This window comes from Copidosoma floridanum, unplaced genomic scaffold, assembly GCF_036245765.1.
Source record: "Copidosoma floridanum isolate Cflo_tuat_1 unplaced genomic scaffold, Cflo_Japanese_pri ptg000022l, whole genome shotgun sequence".
Lineage (NCBI taxonomy): Eukaryota > Metazoa > Arthropoda > Insecta > Hymenoptera > Encyrtidae > Copidosoma > Copidosoma floridanum.
In genome coordinates, this window is record NW_028321899.1 from 452780 (window position 1) to 472124 (window position 19345).

Below are 19345 nucleotides of genomic sequence, written 5' to 3' on the forward strand. Positions count from 1 at the left end.
TTTATACTACTAAGTACGACCAGCAGCTAACTTATATTAAAAGTATTTCAATTTATTTGTAAGTAAGAAGTTCGTGGTGCGCTAAGCTTTTTTTTCTAGCATTTATGATGAATCATAAGTAAAATTGGTATGCGTTTGTATTATATTATTTTCTATATGAGTCAAAAATATAAGTCATAGTACCAATACATACATAAAATTGATTATTACTATTACAAACCGTGAAAGTCTTACATTAAAATGAGTCATCTTATAAGTCAACTTATAAAGACCAATGAGACCACGGAGACTTGGGTCTATTCCTATTCTGTTTTAAATTAATGTTAAAATTTATATAATAGATGAACACTATATGCACCTATGGGATATACTATTAAGTAACACATTTTGTCCATATGTATACAAATATTTTATTTGAACCATTTTGTTATTATTAAATATAAAATTTTATTCGTAACCATATTTTTAATATGTAAAATGATTTCTTTATCGATTTAAGCAGAAATTCTATTTTTATTTTTGCATTTTGATAAAGGCACGTACAATTGACCGTAAGAAAAAGAAGGTTTTTTTAGTTTCATCCCACATTATCAAAACATTGACCTTGAGACTTTCAAATAGCAGTAGCAAATGCTACAACTAATGGGAATTGTTTTCTATATAAAATAAAATGGAATGATTAACATTTTTCAATATTTCATGCAATCCTTGAAGTAAATTTATTACCAATTTTTCCTTATGTAACTATTTCACCTCCTACGTTATGTTCGAACAATTTAGTGATACGCTTTATTTTTAGTTTAAGTTTATTTCAAAAAAGTATATGTTATAGATGGTCCTGGTACATTCGGGAAAACAAACTTATATAAGATACTCATTTATTACGTTATTTCTAGACGTAAAATAATTTTATCGATGGCTTGGATAAGAGTTGCATCTGTATAACTACCAAAAGGTATGATCAATCGTAGAACTTTCTGTTAACCTCTAGACTTAGATAGTACTGACAGTGTATTTTTTAAATTTAAAGCTGAAAAAAAAAATTAAAGAAAGTTAATTTAACTGTACAGGACGAGGATTCTATGATTTTGAAAGAAGCTCTAGAAATCGTTAATAGTAAGTTGAGAGACTTTTGCAAAACAAAACTTTTTTTTGATAGTAAATTAATAGTATTAGAAGGAGACTTATGACAAATCCTTTCAGCTATGAAAAATGAAAGAAGAACCATGATAATGAAAGAAACTACTAAATTATTATTTTTATGGAACTGCTTTGAAATTACAAAATAATTAAGATTACAAAATAATATTTGTTCTACTAATAAAGAATTTTTGGAATTATTGTGAAGAATTGGAGAAGGGGACATATATTTATTTAACAGTCCTAAATTTTAGATAACAGATGATGTCTGTACTAATATATTTGGAAATTACAGCAGCAGCTTGGGTCATAACGTTATGATCTTAAGTAAATAAAATGGTGAAACTAAAACTTATTACAGCATCGATACTGCAACTTTTAAAGGTGTTGATATTTTAAATAATAATATTTATATAAATTTTTCTATAAGAACGTGAAACATATTTACATTATAATGATGTTCATAAGATAACCCTGTGATCTGCAAATTTCAGGATACGGTTACATACAGCGAAAGTAGCCAGTATCACAGCAGACAAAGAAAAATTTCATTTACCTACATTTTAAAAATAATAGAAGCTCACGCTCTGACTTCCGTTACCGAGCGGAAAAGCAGTGTTGAGTAGCGTTGAGGTGTAATTTAACATGAGGGAGAACCAAAAATTAATTACCAGAGGGCAGCATGTATTTGTTAGGTACTATATCATACCACTGGCATGCTTATATTTCATACGACGTCAAGAAATGACTTGAAATTGAATTAAATTATAGCATACTGAACGGAAGAATTCACACCTTTTCGTTGTGTAAGTAATTGATAGTGCAATTAAATCTGACAAGGTTTTCTACTATGCCAATGATGATAGCATATACATGCTTAGTAACACAGCAATGCCGAGCCGTTATACGGACCGTTCATCCGAATGGTTATAAAATATAAAAAAGTTGTCTTAATTTTCATTTTACTTCTACCAAATTAATGAGTTCTGGCTTTTCTCAGCTACTGTCTTCCTAAGCTTCACAATATATTTTATTAAATAGTAAAGTATTTAATCAATTCAAAAGTTGGGGGGTTGGTTCGTGAAGCGTGCAGGGGGGTTACGCACCTCAACCATATATTACGTGTGTGCGTGTACACGCGCGCACGTATGTATGTGTATGTGTGAGTCAGACTTTTTTCCCTGTAGGGTCTGCGTGCTAACCCCCTCAGAAATAAATAATTTGTTACGTCCAAAATTCTACAAGTGAAAGCCAAAACTCGTAAATTTTCTCTACACACAAATAAATTTCATTTTTGTTCGTCAGGAACCAGCCGTCAATCGAAAAGCCTTATTTGCTTTTAGTTACAGTATACTTTTCTTTTAAACCGTTGACTCGGCGTTGTGGTGTTAGGTTTCACTGAAAGATTTGTAAGGAGTGGTTGGCCTACTGTTTGAGTTTACATCTTATGTTATAAGGTAGTAGCGTATCTTGTTTGCCTTTTTATCTCATATCTTTTTAAAGGTCTTTGTAATACGTTGTCTATTTAATTGTTTCACGATATAAAATTTAGTAATAAAGTAAGAATTACATTTCTATCGAAAAGAGTTTTTAATTTTGGAATATTTCTTATAATTTAGTAATTGAGTTGTTTTTAAATAAAAAACGTGAATTTAGTTAACAACCAAGTCACATTTCATCTAATTAAAAAATAAATTTAGTAAAGCCGAAAATAGTTGATTTCAAAAATAGTATTAATTATGAAGTTCCAGATTCGCATTTAAAATGTTGACACCATTTTTAGTTTTTTATGATTGTTAGTGAACCACTGCCTTTGCAAATGCAGTCATAAGATCTTACAAGGTTGACCGTAACGGTAACTCTAATGCTACATACAAGTCCTCGTGGCGATGACAATAACTAGGCTGCTGCTTATAACGTCAAAGCCCAAGTCAACGGTCTTTTCTTACTAGTTTCTCCTTGATTCACTTTTTAGGCGAGTCTACAGTCATCTGGTTTGCTTAAGCTTTTATCTTACAAATTAATCACCGAACTCATTTCTGTATTTGCTTGAAATTCAGACTTCTAACACGTAGTTCAATCACCGAACTAAGTCTTACATTCACTTTAAACACCCAACAGAACTCACTCTCTAACCCTTATAGTTACTTTGGACCACTTGATAAAAATAAAAGGCTGATATTTTTATGTGCAAGCAGTTTTTATACTCTTGCATTTAAGCAGGACACGTCAAGTTGAGAGTCCAAACAACCAATCAGACCTTGACCTGAGCACTCTCGATCGACACGAGCACAGTCATGGTCCAAAAGTTATGCAGTAATTAATGGTTAAACCAGCCTATCTCTCAGATTTTACTTTAAGTACAAGTTGCAGTCACCATTGTACATGATATTTTCTGTGAACATACGCAGTAAAGAATATTGAATTTATTAATTATTTAATTTCTTGGATGTACTGCGGATTAATGTTGTAAGATAAGCGCTTTATAAGATTTTTGGAGGTTTCATGCGTTGTTCAAGTTTTGCGACGGTAGCTTTTTTCAAAAGCAGTAATTTATATGTCACGCGATCGCAGAAGCAGGTGTACCAATCAATGTTTTGAGATCGCTGAGCTTTGGCTTTTTATAATTTTAAAACAAGACTCTGTGTTTTAAAGTAATGAATATTAAGTATATGGCATGGAATATTACACAGGATATAAAATTGTAAAGTTTTTAGTATTATAGAATTTGTGCCAAAACATTTATGACTATTTGTTTGATGATGAAATTTTCAGTACGAAATTAAAGGGTGCCCTATTTTTTAAGTTTATAAAATTAATTTTTTTCTAAATCTTAAGACTTTTAAGATGAAGTTAAAGTTATAATGTATAGAAAAAATTTTGTATCATGGATATTAAAATTTCTTTTTATACAATAATTTAAAAACACAATGTCGTGATTACTGAGAAGTTCTTTTTTGTTTTTACTTGTTCAAAGTTAAACGCCTCAAAAGCATAGTTTTATACGCAACTTTTGGGAGACAAAAGAAAACATTCATACGGAATAAGTTAAAAAAATAATGCTTATAAAAAAAAGCCTTGAAGAAAAGACATTTGTTAACGATCAAGAATTGTTTGCCATACAATGTTCTTAATGTTCACTTAATTCTCTGAATCATTATGTACGACAATATTCTTAGGATTCCTACGTCTTGATACCAATGTGAACAGTAAAATATAAAAAAACAAAGGTCTTTTATAGTAAAATCTAAATTTCTTGAAACCTAAAACTGGTAATTTAAACAAAACTAGAACTGTTGAAAACTGTTTTGTGTACATTATAAACAGTAAACATAAATTGTTACTGGTATGAAAAACAATTCTTTGTATAAAAACTTTATTGCCAGATCTTTAACCACAAATTATTTCTGCTTTTAGATTATATTTAAATAATTTTCTTGTATATCGTATTGTGCTATTGCTCGAGCTATTGAGTATTCTCAAGCTTCTTATCAACATAACAGCATCTACTCTCAAATGTTATACGATTATCAATATTTTCTTATGTATGTTATTTAAAGTTTTCATTAAAAAATTCATGCTTATATTTTTGGCAGTGCGATCACTAACCTTATGCGTTACACAATCTACGCTATGATAAGTATGTTTTGACACTTGAAAAAAATTCCAAATTCTTAAATTTAAGTAATACAAAAGCGTATTTGAAATTGATAAAATATCTTTGTTCAGGCAGCTTCTTATACTGTTTCTGTAAGTTGGGTTAAAAACGTTATTACTCGTTTATCTCTAAAGAATTCCAAAAAAATTTCATGGTCTCATTTTCAATGTCCATTAAAAATGTTAAAAATTGGAAATATATTCACAGTATATTATTTATCAATTTTATACTCATAAGTGTATTCATGAAAATAAGTACTTTATAGTTTTACTTATTATACATCTTTAACACCTATGCTTTAAACTAAAAGTATTTGTCTAAAACCTACTTCGAAAGTAAATAATCTTTTTAATGAAAAATTATGATCACATAATTTTTAAGTGTTATCTACTATTTCTTAAGCTTTTTGAAAAATTAGTAAGGCTTTTTTATCCATCAATAAATCTTATTTATCGTAATTCTTTTTACAGTTTCATATTGTATAGAAAGACTCTCAACTGTATTTATATCAAAAAGTAACTTAAAGGTTATAAGACTTGGCGTCTCTTTAGGTAATAAAGTTAAAGAAATTTCTTTTCAAATTATGAAAATTTTATAATTTAATTAAAAATTTTCTTTTGATCGCCAATTAGTATAATAAATAGATTAAGAAATTTTTTTTTTAAACCTTACAGTGACTATTTTACTGCATAATTTGGATACGGTTATCTGTAATCTCCACAGGATTTTTCTAAGAGGTTCAATGGATTAGTGGTTATCGTCTTACTTTTGTAGCCAGAGACACTTAAAGGGTCGTTCGTTTGAAACCCGAGGAGGAACAAGGGGGCACAACAAAATTTTATATGGAGCTGAAGAGGGTGGCTAGAAGGGATTCTTAATTTATTTTCACAATAATTAAATTATAGTAAGTAGCTAGAGAAGGGGCCAGAGAGGGGATAAAAGAGGGTGTCTTAGAACTATGAAGGGGGCTGATGGAGCAGGTGAAGGAGGGGCGATGGCGGTCTGGAAATATGAAATACTTTTTAATGGAATAAATAAGAGAGAAATACTAAGATTGTTGTCGTATTTTGAGGGGGGGGCTGGAAAAGTATTTGGACATTTTTAAGTGGGTCGAGTGTTGGCGAAGGGGTAAAGGGGGTTAAAGACTGAATTTGTTCTTATAAGTTTTACAGGTATGTATATCGCTGGCTACAAAGCGATTAAAGTTGTTAGGGATAGGTGGAAAGTTTGGGATAAGATGATTTTGTAAATATAGACTCAGAAAAATTTTCCCTACACATTCACAATGGTGAAGGGTTGGTGGGTAATGCAAGGGGAATGCATGGAAAATGCGTGGAAAATAACGGAGGATAGAGCAGACTTAAAAGGCATGTAGTAAAATCTAAAAAAAAGAAGAAAACAAACGTATAACAAGGTATTTTACGGGAGATAGGTATGTGGTCGATGGGGATGGAGGGAATCATAGGGGTTGGAGGCAGGGTAGAGGCTGAATCTCCTTTTAATTGCTACACAATATAGAAATATGTATATGTGTGTGTGCATGTGTTTACAGAATATGACGTATGTTGGCAATATTATGCATGGGGGGTAATAATGCGGACAGATCAGGAGTTATGGGGTTGTCAACATGTTTCTTGCAAGTAAATTACTTATATCTAAGAAGCACGTTAGGTCCACATCAGTTACTTGCACTCAAGATACGTCTATACTTCTTGAACTGTATTTACTTTAAAATGAGATTTCATGAGATATTAATAGGAACCCAATTCAGGAAAACCTATTGAAGACATGCATTGCAGTATTTAATAATTCTACTCAATAAAAGAGACGTACAAAGTCTTAAAGTGGAAAAAAAATAAAGCAACTATATACCAATTGTAATAAATAATTTTTTAGGTCTGAAAATTTTGAAAGACATATGAAAATTTACAATGAATTGATTTTAAATGCACAATTTTTATTTAAATAAATGATGATTTTGTTTCACAAATTCTCTTTTTTCTTTAGTGTTCTAGAATATTACTATATAAGAGTTATACTATTATACAAGCTTAAGACTTTAAAAAATATATTAAAGTTTCTTGTTTCTACAACACTTGAATGGATTAGCGTAATTAAATTGATGAAGGTCAACTATCAAACATAACGCAGTCGTTTCCCATAAAACTCAATTGGATATGTGACTTAACTATCTAGCAATTTAACGTGTAAACTTACTACTAGCACTACCTCAGTGTAAAAAAAAACCACTGGGCTGCTAGATATTTTTTTAAAATTATAGCGTGATCAACTTAGAAAAATGTAGTTTCTAATTTAAATCTGTGACTTGGTTAATACCATTCATCATGAGAACAGTAAATTTATTAAAGGAGACGATGTCTTCAATGCTCCTCATCTTTTATATTATGATATAACTTTTAAGACAGCCAAAAGGATCCAAATAATATAGCTTGCTTTGAAATCCAGTGATCTGTTTCCAGCTCCTTACGAAGCTATTACTTAAATAACTGGTGGAAGAAACAAGAAACGGTATAACTTTTAAGACAGCCAAATGGATCCAAATAATATCGCTTGCTTTGAAATCCAGTGATCTGTTTCCAGCTCCTTACAAAACTATCATTTATATAACTGGTGAAGAAAACAAGAAATAGTAAGGTTATTATAAAGTTCAAAAGGTAGACAGAATATTACATGTTAACATTGTGTTAGAGAATTAATGTCTTTCTACGATGTATCAACTCAATATTAATTTTGAAGACTCTTAGTTAAGTTCACTAACTTATTATGCTTTTTTACGTGCTTTAAAAGTGCAACATGTGAGCTGCAATGTATAGAGATTTAAAACAAATATAAAAAAAAATGTTTTCAAACATAGAAAATGCTCCATACAGAAGTGTATTTGTGAAAAATTTTTTGTTATGGCACTGCCGAACATTTAAAACATAGAGGTCCAGCAGCCGTGTAACACAATCTTCCATGAGCTAATAAATTGGAGAGTTTGCGGCTACCACAATACAAGTCTTTCACTAGTATAACAAAAGAAATACATACATTATTGAATTTGACATTAAAACCTAAATATTTTAGGCCATCCCTCAAGCATAATCATCGAACTATTATGAGGATATAGAAAATTTAAACTAGAGGCAGCTACACATTTAGTTTCTTCATTTATTAAAAGCGAATATTGCCAAAAATTTGAAGTTCTCAAATTTAGCTACTAATTTTAGAAAACTCTATCATATACTTTGTCTACTTAGAAAATTCTTTTAAACACATAACGTTATTAGGAAATTCAAAGTGATCAGTGATCCGTTGGGGGCGAAATGTAAGAAAATAAATAAATACAAGTAAAGTGTATTTAAATTTTCTGCGTTGATTTATTGATGCGCAACGTTTCGCTGACAATATGCGTCAGCCTCATCAGGCTACAAAATTAAAATTAAAAACACACAATGGGTGATCTGGAAGGCTCAAACACAAAAATACAATAAATTTATTGTAAATTGTTACCGCAGATACGCGAGAATTCGTAAGTTTGGTTGACTTACTCGTCACCTGTCGTGCTGTCGACTGACAATCAATTACAACCACAGGCCAGCGCTTATATAGGCGGAGCCGCAAAGGTAGACGGTAAAGGGCGATGAACTCGATCGGGACATTTAAACTTTCGTAGTAAAGGAAGGTATGCTCTATTAAAGGAAAGCACATCCTCCTTTCTATTGATGTTGTGTTTATCGAGTTTTATATAAAGCATTTCGGAAATAATTCTTTTTTTATAATTGGATTCTTTGTCAAGGATTTTAAAGTTATCCCAATCGAATTCATGGTCAAAATTGATTTGGTGTGCACAAACAACGGAATCGGAGTTTTTACTTTTCATATGTTCACTGATGCGGACCTCCGCCGCTCGCTTTGTTTCACCCACATATGACGCGGGACAATTTTTACAATAAAACTTATATACTACATTTGTCTGTTTATGTTTATTCGTTGTATCTTTTCCCAAGCGGACGATATGCTGCAGTTTATTGTTAATAAGAGGGTAAGTGTGAATATTGTAGGGTTTTAACATGGTTGAAATTTTTTCAAAATTATTGTCAATATATGGTATGCCAATTTTGCAGAGAGGGTAGGTGTTTGTAGTGCTTCTGTTATGATTACTATATTTGTGTCTTTTTAATCTGACCTTTATGTTTTTATTAATAAAGTTAAAAGGGTAATTGTTTTTTATCAACAGGTTTTTCACCCTAGCAATATTCACACCGTGAAAACGTGTACTGGCAAGTAAGATCGCCCTATCAACCAAATTAAAAACAATATTTCTCTTATAGCTAACTGGATGACCAGAAAAATAATTTAAGATTCGTCCGGAAGAAGTAGGTTTTTCAAACCAGTCAAAATTAAAATAATTAGAATTTCTTATTATCGTCAAGTCTAAAAAGTTGAGTTTCTTGTCAATCTCCATTTCATATGTAAACCGATACATGCTGATTTCAACAAAAGTACCTTACATTTCTGTCGAAAACTTCTGAACTTCGAAATAAGCGACATTAACACACATATTAGATTTTTGCAAAACTCAATTTCCCGTTTAAAAGATCACATCGCGTCTTTAAAATTAGACTCCAATATTCGTGAACGACATTATAAATTTGTCAACATCAAACAAAACACCATCTACAGAAGATCTAATCATACGTTACATAAAAAATTTAAAAAAATCTTACCGGAAACAAACACCACAACCAGTACTAATAATTCAATACACAATTTAACGAATATAGCCATTCCTAAAGATGTCGCTGAAATTGCATCTCTTGGACCGAATTTCAATCTCCCATCATCTTTTCGTGAACGCGATTTTTTATGTATTATCAAAAACCTAGAAGTTGGTCTCTCACACCTCGATACGAACGATCGAGTAAAGACCGAAATCCGTGACAAATTATCTCAATATTTAGTTAATGCTTGTAAACAAAAGCCAGCTATTTCTAGAAAGGACCGCCAATATGCAAAAAATTTAAAATCAACAAAAAATTTTCTAAACAAAAATCCCGATATATTCTTCACCTCTGCTGACAAAGGCAACGTTACGGTTTGTCTCAAAAAAAGTGACTATACGGAAAGAATGCATAATTTACTGTCTGATAAATCGACGTATAAAATTATTTTGAAAAACCCATTAAACTCTCTACAAAAGAGAACCTCTAACATTTTAAAGAATCTCAACTCTAACGGCTTCCTTTCTAGAACATACCATCCCAACGCTTTGTCGCTCACAGATACAACTCTAGCTAAATGTTATGGTTTGCCGAAAATTCACAAGGTCGATGCCCCTTTACGTCCTATCGTCTCTCTTATCAATAGCCCTACATATTTTCTAGCAAAAGTAATTTACGATGAACTCAAGAAGTCAGTCAACGTTCCAATATCACACATTAATAATAGCTTTGAATTGAAAAACAAACTAAAAAATATAAAACCCACTACTAATTATAGACTAATGTCTTTAGATGTCAGCTCCCTATTTACTAATATTCCTCTAGAGTTGGTACTACGGAGCATCGATCGACGTATTGTGACCATAATGAATAAATGTCGAATCCCGGTTGATGAAATTCGACAATGTACAGAATTTTTGTTCAATAATACTTTTTTTACTTTTGATAACATTTTTTATCAACAAATTTTTGGCACGCCAATGGGTTCTCCTATTTCACCTTTGTTTGCTGACCTTGTAATGGACGACCTGGAAAATGATTGTCTCTCCATTTTAAAAAATACCTATAATATTATTCCATCTTTTTATTTTCGTTACGTGGACGATGTATTGCTTTTTATTAATGTCGACCATATTGATCAAATCTTAAATATTTTTAATTCATATCATCCCAAACTACAATTTACATATGAAATGGAGATTGACAAGAAACTCAACTTTTTAGACTTGACGATAATAAGAAATTCTAATTATTTTAATTTTGACTGGTTTGAAAAACCTACTTCTTCCGGACGAATTTTAAATTATTTTTCTGGTCATCCAGTTAGCTATAAGAGAAATATTGTTTTTAATTTGGTTGATAGGGCGATCTTACTTGCCAGTACACGTTTTCACGGTGTGAATATTGCTAGGGTGAAAAACCTGTTGATAAAAAACAATTACCCTTTTAACTTTATTAATAAAAACATAAAGGTCAGATTAAAAAGACGCAAATATAGTAATCATAACAGAAGCACTACAAACACCTACCCTCTCTGCAAAATTGGCATACCATATATTGACAATAATTTTGAAAAAATTTCAACCATGTTAAAACCCTACAATATTCACACTTACCCTCTTATTAACAATAAACTGCAGCATATCGTCCGCTTGGGAAAAGATACAACGAATAAACATGAACAGACAAATGTAGTATATAAGTTTTATTGTAAAAATTGTCCCGCGTCATATGTGGGTGAAACAAAGCGAGCGGCGGAGGTCCGCATCAGTGAACATATGAAAAGTAAAAACTCCGATTCCGTTGTTTGTGCACACCAAATCAATTTTGACCATGAATTCGATTGGGATAACTTTAAAATCCTTGACAAAGAATCCAATTATAAAAAAAGAATTATTTCCGAAATGCTTTATATAAAACTCGATAAACACAACATCAATAGAAAGGAGGATGTGCTTTCCTTTAATAGAGCATACCTTCCTTTACTACGAAAGTTTAAATGTCCCGATCGAGTTCATCGCCCTTTACCGTCTACCTTTGCGGCTCCGCCTATATAAGCGCTGGCCTGTGGTTGTAATTAATTGTCAGTCGACAGCACGACAGGTGACGAGTAAGTCAACCAAACTTACGAATTCTCGCGTATCTGCGGTAACAATTTACAATAAATTTATTGTATTTTTGTGTTTGAGCCTTCCAGATCACCCATTGTGTGTTTTTAATTTTAATTTTGTAGCCTGATGAGGCTGACGCATATTGTCAGCGAAACGTTGCGCATCAATAAATCAACGCAGAAAATTTAAATACACTTTACTTGTATTTATTTATTTTCTTACATTTCGCCCCCAACGGATCACTGATCACTTTGAATTTCCAAATTCACCGGAGGGCACCGATATATACTAGCAAATCATAACGTTATTAGACTTAGTCTTTTGGATACAGGGAAAAAATCGTTTTACTTGATAAAGAATAAAAAACTATTAAAAGAGAAATTACAGATGATGCTGTTAAATTGAACTTTGAAACTCATGGACAGTACGATGACGTGCAAAAAAGTGAGATAAGGAATGAATAACATCTAGCTACATCTACAAAGTTATTACTTACCTCAATAACATGAATTCTACTTGGAACGTCAAAATATTAAGTCATTTATCTAGCAACGTTCGTGGAAACTCTAGCACTGCTTATGGTGTTCTTAATAAACAGAAAGCAAGAGAACTATATGAGAAAGAGATAATGGCCAGACAAACTTCTATATTAATTAGTTGTATGGTTTTGAGCGAGTACTAGCTCCTTCCCGCTCCACCCCGCTTCTCCCTGCTCCTTTCCGCTTCTCCCCACTCCTCACCCGCTCCTCTTCAGCTCCTTGTAAATAACGTAGTTTTTCTTCTATTTTTATCGTCACATTCGAGTTTATTTAAATTCGTGTAACTCTTTCCCGCTCCACCCTACTTCTTCTCACTCCTCCCTGCTTCTCCCCTCTCCTCCCCGCTTCACCGCAATTCTCACCCGCTCCCCCAACTCCTCATCAGACCCCCCTATCACCCCTTAACTTTTTTGAGACTCCTATCAACTCTCTAAATCTTTCTATCCCGTAGGATTTGCTCCCCTCACTTCACCCCGCTTAGGATAAAAGGGGACTGATAAGGTAATTGAGTGTAATTCATTTGATAATAACATTTATCTCTGTTACACACAAGTAAAGTTGCATCTTTTTTTTATAGTCAACGATTTCCTTTATTTTCAATAATCTTATCATTACATAAATAAAATAAAATGAAAAATAAACAAATAATTGTTATGCTTTAATATAAGAATCTTAATTAATCATTGTTTTTTATTTACATTACATAATTTTAAGTGTCTTCTGAAATGTTAAGATCTTAAAAAACCTTTACCACAAATTTAACAAATTTTTTTTCAAGTACTTTTTCATGACATTTCATATGTTTTTGTAAAATATCATTCCTTTTAATAGAATTATCACATTCCATGCATTTGAATTTTTTCTCTCCGTTATAACATTTCTTTTTGTGACGCAAATAATTGTATTTATCTGACATAATAATTTTACAAAAATCACATTGAAAAAATTATGTTTTATCGGAGGTGTTATCAGAGGAATATGCACGTAGAGCACGCAGGGGGAAAGAAAAGCCCCACTAGTATATACATGTATATGTATACTTCCCAATACACATACATTTATCTAACCATGTCACTGCTTTTAAGAACGAATTTATATCAGTCTACCTACAGCACGCATAGCAAAAGCAAGTCACTGTACACATTTTTTATAATATATAAGGATGCTTAACACTTAATGTTTTTTTGTACAAAGCTTTTTTTCCACACTTGTAAAACTGTATTTTAATAAATAGCTAGTTACCTCCTTAGTTTACGTAGGAGTCACAGAATCACTTGCCGAGTCCTCTATACTAAATATTTCAGTGAAATTAGTTAGAGATCAAACTTCTTTTCAGAGAGTATTCTTTGTTTGCGTGCCAGCATGCATTTTTCAGTTCAGTGATGGAGTCTGCCTACTAAATCCAGATGTCTCAATACATTCGGCACCTTTAACTAAGAACTTGAATAACCTATTGATTTAGTTCTCACTCTGCATATTTTAGATGTGACTTATCTAGGCAAAAACTGTTAAAAAAATTCATCTACTAATAAAACGTATGTACACACTATAAACAGTATTACAAGATGTCTTATTATGCAGGAAAACAATGAATGGGGTGAAAACGGATATTTGCAGTAACGACGTTGCTTCCTGTTTTTGCGTTCTAAATGACTTTGTCCCAATAGTATGACTCAAGCTACACACTGAAAGATAGTCTATCGCCACTTGCTTTAACATTGGTCATGAGCAAATCAAGTTGATGATGCTGGTCTGGAGTTGACTTGGCTGATGCCTTAGTTTCAGTGTATAAGTTGTATTGATCATGTTTCAGGTCCTCTTAATATATTCTTCGGTGTATCTACATTACTTTTTTCTTTTTTTTTCCTGATAAGTATATCCACAACTTTAATTAGATCCTTAATTTCATGTAAAAAAGTGATAAATGGGTGTTCTATGACTCAAAAAAATTCTTTCAAAACTTTGATAAGTCAAAGAATAATATTAACATGCTTATCAATACCAATTGATTGTTAGAACATTCTATTGCTAAGATTTACATAAAAGAACTAGGAATAATAGTCTTGTAACAAATTGGTAATTCATAACTTATTTAACTCAGTCTATGTCTTGTTAAGTTTAAGAAATAAACCATCACTATTGCTGGAATCTTCACAAATTGTTGGTAAGTTCACTGGCAAATTATTTATTTCCATGAATCTCTCTTAAGAGGTTATAACCTGTTAATAATTAACGTTACAGATTAAAAATTTTCAAGTGCTCAAAACCTTAATTCAGACGTTCCCCACACAAATAGCGTCCTCCCATTCCTTTTTATAGAAAAAATAAATGGTAGAGCCCTGAAAACGTTACCCTTAATTATGCAAATTGTCGTTAACTATACTTTTTTTTAACTTTTTCTTAGGGCAGCTAAGCTCTAGCAACAAAATAAATTATTCCAAATAATATACCTCTAAATCATATACTTTTCTTAGTAATGTGTGGTCTTTCTACCCAAGTGCAGCTATATAAAAGTAAACTCAGTTCTTTTGTAGTACATCTTGTTCATAATAGTTTGATCTATGGAAACGTACTTCGACTAACTTAAATGCTTATTGCTCGCAAAGGTCCTGAAAAAACGCGCAAATTTTTTCATAACTTACTCAGCAGCAGAACCTCAATGGTGTCTAATAACCAAGTAGATGGGTTGCATACTGGGTTCAAGCGTGCTTACCCAGAGCCAATATGTAAATTCAGTTTATGATGGGATATTAGTTGAAGAACTTATTAGTTAGCATATTATAAATACGTAACACTAGTAAAGACAGTATATATTAATTACTTATGGCTACGTTTCGTCCAAATTTCTTTGACCTCATAAGGCAAGTAATACACTCATACATATGTACACATAGAATATTGATGAAAAAGAATTACAGAAAGCATACGCAGATATCAAATTTCATTTTACAAAATTATAATAACCTTAAAACTAATTAGTAAACTTCAGCCAACTAAAATTCGTACATAACAGACGGTTGTCAATACCCTACTAAAAGTATACAAGGACTGTATAGGATGAGCGTACGAACAAAAAAAATATGGAGAGGCAAAAAGACATAGAGAGTTTTTCATTAAATACAAACAGGTAAGACAGTCTATATCCAGGTGTGCTTAAGGATAGCACACGTATGGATGTGTGCATGGATAAATATTATTTTAAATTTCTTAATGTTAAAAAAAATTAGGTTGTATATTTTACTGACATTAAGCAATACGTTCAATGACAGTTGGTAAGTAATTGAAAAAAACGTTTAATGGTGGTACTATCATACTTTGTATTTATTTAAAACACGAAACAACATTTTAGACGTTTGAAAAGTGACCTGGCCCTCATCAGGTATAAAAATCTATAAGTTACATAAATTTTTATGTTAGCAGTATGGGATTAGGCGGGTGACTTGGCGAATAAAACACACTCCAAATATCGAATTGAACTTAAAAAAACGTTTATTTATACTATCTTAAGGTTTGACTATCTTTATTCCTTACTATCATGAGAACAATGGTTAAACGAACAAGAAAGGTAGGCTAAAACGTAAAAGAAATGCCAAGACAGAGAATGCGTGTGTGAACAGACTGGCTGACTGCACGAGAGTGAACAAAAAGTGAAGTTACTTGACGCTGAAGTGCAGCGTCACAGCGTCTCGTCTTCTTGCTATTGCGTATGCGTAATAATTCAGTTACGAGCGCCAACAATACATCTAACACTTCCTCCCGTTCGTATCTGAATTTATAAAAAATGAAAGAAAAGGATATATTTTAACGTAAACACTAAATATAAATGGGTTTTTGATCAGCCAATGACGTGGAGCACGTGGGCTTCTGGATCACTCATTGTGGTTGATTCTGACGAGCTAGAACATACACAGAAAATACATTTATCAGCATGTCTACCATCATTGTCTATCTATTATTAATTTACTAGTCTTACTATCTCAAATCAAAATTCTATTATCATGCATTTTACGCTAATTAACATTCAAAATTTCTTACGTTAGTCTTTCATGCAGTTTAAACAGAAGGGGTTTTGTAAAGATATTTGCTAGTTGTTCCTCAGATGGAATCAATTTAACAATCAATTTTCCTCTGGATACACATTCCTTAACGTAGTGAGCTTTTATCTCGTTCATGTGTCTCAGCCTTTTGCCACCATCTATCTTAGCACTTGCTCCAGCAGCTTTGTTGTCACACCATAAATCCGCGGGCAATAAGGTGCGAGACAATATAATACTTATAGAGTGATCCAGTCCAATCAATTCTTGACTTGCGTCGCACATTGCCACATATTCTGCTTTGCAGGTTGAAATAGCAACATAATTCTGCTTTCTTGTTTTCCAAGCAACTGTATCCCCATACAGCCTAAGAAAATATCCGCCTATTAATATTGAGCCTTTACAGTCTGCCAAACTCGCATCTGAATAGGCTTTTAATCCATCTTTACCGCCTCTGGAAGTTAAACCTAGGGTCCTTGTGTGTTGTAAATATCGAAATACCCGTTTGACCATTTTCCAATCATCTTTAGTTGGGCCGATTTGATGTCTAAGTACATTCACCGAGTATAAAATGTCTGGTCTAATTGTGTTGGCTAAATACAGCAGACTACCGACTGCTTTTCTGTATGGCACATTTATTTCCGTTATCGTTGTGCTAAACTCTCCAGCATCTTCAAAATTTTCTCTATCTTTTCATTGCCGATTCAAAACTTGATTTGTCACCATTGGTGTTCTTTAGGGTTTTGACTCGTTGAATCCAAATTTCTCTAACACTTTATCTATGTATGGTGTTTGTGTCAGTGAAATTGTGTGAAGTTTTCTATCTCTTTCCACTTTGATGCCTAAAAATGTGCCAACCTCGCCAAGATCTGACATCTCAAACTCAGATTGTCGACCAGACTTAATTTCATTCATTTTGCCTGCACAATTGCTAGCTATCATCATATCATCTACGTATAGGATCAGGACTAGAAAGATATTGGCGTCTCTCCATGTATATAGACAGGGCTCGCTCGTATGTGACCGTAGTCCTAATTTAGATCCAGTCTCGCGAAACCACTCATTTTATCTGTTTGAGCTGATCTTAAGTCCATAAAGGGCTTTTTCCAATTGACCAACCTGAGCTTTCTTGGAACTGTCACCATCAAGCAGGCCTTCAGGAATCTCCATATATATCTCTTCTTTGATAGATCCATTTAAGAAAGCTGTCTTGACATCAAGTTAGCAAGTCTCCAGATTGTATCTATTTATTATTGATATTACTGATCTTACCAGGGCCAACCCAGACACCGGGGCATAGGTTTCTTGCAGATCGTACTTGTTCCTATCTTTGAAGCCACGAATCACCAAACTCGCTTTGAACTTCGTGTTTCCATCTTTATCTATTTTTTTCTTCAGAACCCACCTAGAGTCAATGATGTTGGGCTTGCCACCTTCAGCGTTCACGGTTGATTTTTCTACAAGTTTCCACACTTAGTTTTTCCGCATTGATTCCAGTTCTTTATTAATTGCTCTGAGCCATTTATCGCGATCCAAAGATGTGACAGCTTCTTTGTAGTTTGCGGGATCTTTGTTCAGTCCAGCAATCAGGGCATGTGACATTTCATCTTCGACTTCTGCGATTAAACAATGAACATCGCTCTTCGATTGGAGCAATTTATTTAACTTGTTTGTGTCAATGGCTCCTGCAAAACTGGTATCATTTATACTAACGAGTTGCTTAGGGCTTTCTTGACCAAAATCTTCAACTTTCTTGGGCCGACCGCGCTTTCTCTTGACTACTGGTTCTCCCTCCGTTTCCAATGACTCTTTAGGGCTAGTCTTATCAAACTTAACGAACCATTAATCTTGTTTAGTATCTGTCTTGTGACTTCGCCAGTTTGCTATTTTGTCCTTTCCCCAGATTTCTCTGAACACCAGTCTTTCTTGGAATTTCACGTCTCGACTCTCATAAAGTTTTCCATCTTCAGGTCTTAAGAAAAAATAGCTAGTGGGAGTATAACCAATCAGCACGACTCGTATCCCTTGTGGACCGAATTTGGTTCCAGTATTCCTTTGTATCTTGATAAAAGCGACGCAGTCAAATCTTCTGATTTTGGTTACGTCTATCTTCAGATTGGGCGCAAACTTTCCTAAAGGGGCTATCATATCGTTAGACCTGGGAGGTGTCTGATTGTAGGCATATACTGCACTACCCAGGGCTAAGTCCCACATGTTCTCCCTGAGTCCGGAGTCGTACATGTAGGCTCGCACCTTGTTTTGCAAGGTACGATTTACTCGTTCCAGGACTCCATTGTGCTGAGGAGTGTCTGGACAGGCCAACTGAAGTTCTGCTCCCAACCTCTGGAAAACTTCTACCGTTTGGCCTTCTGTAAACTCCGTGCCTTGATCGGTTCGAAGATAGCATATCTTTGTATCAAAACCTAACAGGTTTCGTGCGCTTGTCACAAAATTGTCCAAACAACGTCATGCTTCGCATTTTGTCTTCACTGGGTATGCCATAGTCAATCTTGAGTAGTCGTCCGTATAGACGATTATAAATTTATAACTTTTAGGGTAAGTAGCTGAGCTAATCGGCCCCATTGTATCAGCATAAACTATCTTAAGTGGTTTGGTTGCCCTATTTCTTTTAGTACTGAAAGGCAATCTCTTGATTTTAGCGACTTGGCACACCTCGCATGTTGTAATGAAGCTGTCGAAGATGGCCTTATTCAAATCTTTATTGTCCGGATATTTTCTTTGTAGTGCCTTGAGATATTCTGCTGAGGCATGTCCGAATCTTACATGCCAGAGCATGGCTCTGTTATTTCTCTCAAATATTCTGTACTTTTATGTAAACGGGCTTTGAGCTTCTGGAATCTCACCAATCACAAGATCATCACAATTATTGATTTTTCTATCTTTAATTGTTTTCTTAAACTCACTTTGATGAGAGCTGTGTAGACCAGCTCTTCCCGATTCATTACTTAAGATTCTAGGGCAGCTCCTATCATTGGTGCTGACTTGCTGAACCTTCTCAGTCTTTGCTTTGAGGGGATTTTCTACCATTAAGCAGTCTATAATTTTTTTGCACTTCTTATTATTACTTATGCTCTGGCCATCTTGCACTAGTTCGAATATCCAGTAAGGGCTCTTGTAG